Raw genomic sequence first — 2,533 nt, forward strand, 5'->3', positions numbered from 1 at the left:
GTTCACTGTCAATGGGCCCCCTGGGGCAATTTGTGGGTAGGGTGGGACGGGGTCTCAGAGAGACAATGGCAGTCAGATCAGTTTAGCCTTAGACTTGCTGCAGATTTGGTAACTGTTTTAAGTTCCTGCAGCAAGTTCCCAGATCACAGCAAGGCCAGCTGCTGTCTGGGACTAGCCCACAGGTCCCCGACATCTGCTCAAGTTCATGTTGGCAGCAGAAATCTGGCTGACCTTATGTCTGAAACGTGGCTCACAGCAGTTGGCTGCCGTTGCTGGGATTAGAAAAGCCGCTCTCAGACCAGAGGTTCCTAAAGGCCTGTAGGAGGGTCTGCATGGTCAAACTGGTACTGTCTGTAGATTGCCAGATGGGAGGCCAGACTAAGGCACAATGGTGGCTGCCTTTCTACCCCTCATTCAGATGCCAGGCAATGGAGACCTTTTCAGAATGAATACCATGCGAGACTCTGACCCACCGCCGTGTCCCGGGTGAGCATCCGCAAGTTAGAAAGCCTTTGCCTGGGTCCTTCAAAGGGACATCTAGGAGTTCAGTTGTCTTCCATCTTACCCAAATGGCTGGAATCCCCTCCAGTTTCTACAGTCAGAATTATTGGAATCTCCTCTTCCCTGGGCTGGGACCCTGTGCTGGAGAGCCTCCAAATGAGACCAGGACCCCCTTCTCTCTCAGGAGAGCCTCTGTAGCCTTGCTGTCCCTCCCGGAGATCCTCCACCCGCCATGGTCAAGCCCTGATTCACAACTCTGCCCCTCCTACCTGCTTCCATGTGGTTCTTTTATATTATCAGATGTAGGTGTTATGATCAGCTGGACTTCAGGTGATTCTCTACGTTGGTTATTTTATAGTTTGGTTGTAATTTCAATGCGGTCCTGGGGGGAGACGAATCCTGCTTTTACCTAGTCCACCATCTTCCTCCGACTAATTCCCCAGACTCCTGTTATTTTTTAAGGTTTTATTTTTTAGAGAAGTTTTAGGTTTACAATAAAATTGGAAGGTACAAAGATTTCACATATACCCCTGGCCCCCAACCATGTATTGCATCCCTCAATATCAACATACATTGTTACCCAAAGTTCATAGTTTACCTTAAGGGTCACTCTTGGTATTGTATATTCTATGAACTTGGACAAATGTATAATGACATGTATCCACCACTATATCATACAGTTTTTTCATTGCACTAAAGATCCTCTGCGTTCTGCATGTTCATCATCCCCATACCCTGGCAACTAATCTTTTTACTATCTCCAGAGTTTTGTCTTTTCCAGAATGACCTAGAGTTAGAATCACACAGTATCAGACTTTTCTGTTGGGCACCTTTCATTTAGTCATATGTATTTAATTTCCTCCATGTCCCTCTATGGCTTGGTAGCTCATTTCTTTTTAGTGCTTAATAATATTACATTGTCTGGATGAACCAGTTTATTTATCCATTCACCTCCCGAAGGATATCTTGGTTGCTTCCAACTTTTTGAAATGATAAATGAAACTGCTGTAAACTTCTGGTCCAAATACCAGTAATGCTGAAGTCGAAAAACACTTGTTTATATGAAGTGATAACATCTACTCTTTGTATCCTAAAATTTTGAACTCATCTTTTTTGCATCTCTCTTTTTTAAATAAATGAATGAACTCTTTCCATGGGCATCTCTTGGGACAACTGGCACAAGTGCTGCAAGATCATGGGCAAGATAAAGCCCTCCCACAAGAAGCAAAATATGAGCTAGGAAGCTCCGCTGCCAACACTAAGATTGGCCCCACCACATACACACAGTTGGGGTTTGAGGCTGCAGCAAGAAGTACTGTGCCTTGAGGCTGGACATGAAGAACTTCTCCTGGGGCTCTGAGTGTTGTACATGCAAAACAAGTATTATTGATGTTGTCTGCGATGCATCCAACAATGAACTGGTTTGCACCAAGACCCTAGTAAAGAACTGCTATGTGCTCATTGACAGCACACTGGGCTGACAGTGGCTGACAGTGGTATGAATCCCACTATGCACTGCCCCTGGGCCTCAAGAAGGGTGCCAAGCTGACTCCTGAGGAGGAAGAGATTTTAAACAAAAAAATGATCAAATAAAATTCAGAAGAAATATGATGAAAGGAAAAAGAATGTCAAAATCAGTAGTCTTCTAGAGGAGCAGTTCCAGAAGGGCAAGCTTCTTGCATGCATTGCTTCAAGACCAGGCTAATGTGGCTGAGCAGATGGCTATGTGCTAGAGAGCAAGGAGCTGGAATTCTATCTGAGGAAAATCAAGGTCCAGAAAGGCAAATAAATCCTCCTCCTGTCTTAGCTCCTGGAATAAAGGTGTTTATTGTGTTCTGAAAAAAAAAAAAAGAAAAGAAAATTTAATTAACCTGGCAGTAAACACCTCACTTAATAAATTTTAAGAGTAACCAAATCTTTCATTCCTACAGGAAACCCTGCCCGGCCACCTTGTTTGCTTTTGTTGTTTGTTGTTGTTGTTGTTGTTGTTTGTTGTTTGTTTTTTTAACATATACTAGTACGTAAAATGTAT

The 2,533-nt window shown here is 43.6% G+C and overlaps 1 pseudogene; it reads left to right on the forward strand.

Moving 5' to 3' along the window:
- The first annotated feature begins 1,654 nt into the window (after positions 1-1,654).
- LOC102879926 lies at positions 1,655-2,313 on the forward strand (annotated as a pseudogene).
- The last annotated feature ends 220 nt before the right edge of the window (positions 2,314-2,533 follow it).

The sequence above is a fragment of the Pteropus alecto genome, unplaced genomic scaffold (genome assembly GCF_000325575.1).
Source record: "Pteropus alecto unplaced genomic scaffold, ASM32557v1 scaffold326, whole genome shotgun sequence".
Taxonomy (NCBI): Eukaryota; Metazoa; Chordata; class Mammalia; order Chiroptera; family Pteropodidae; genus Pteropus; species Pteropus alecto.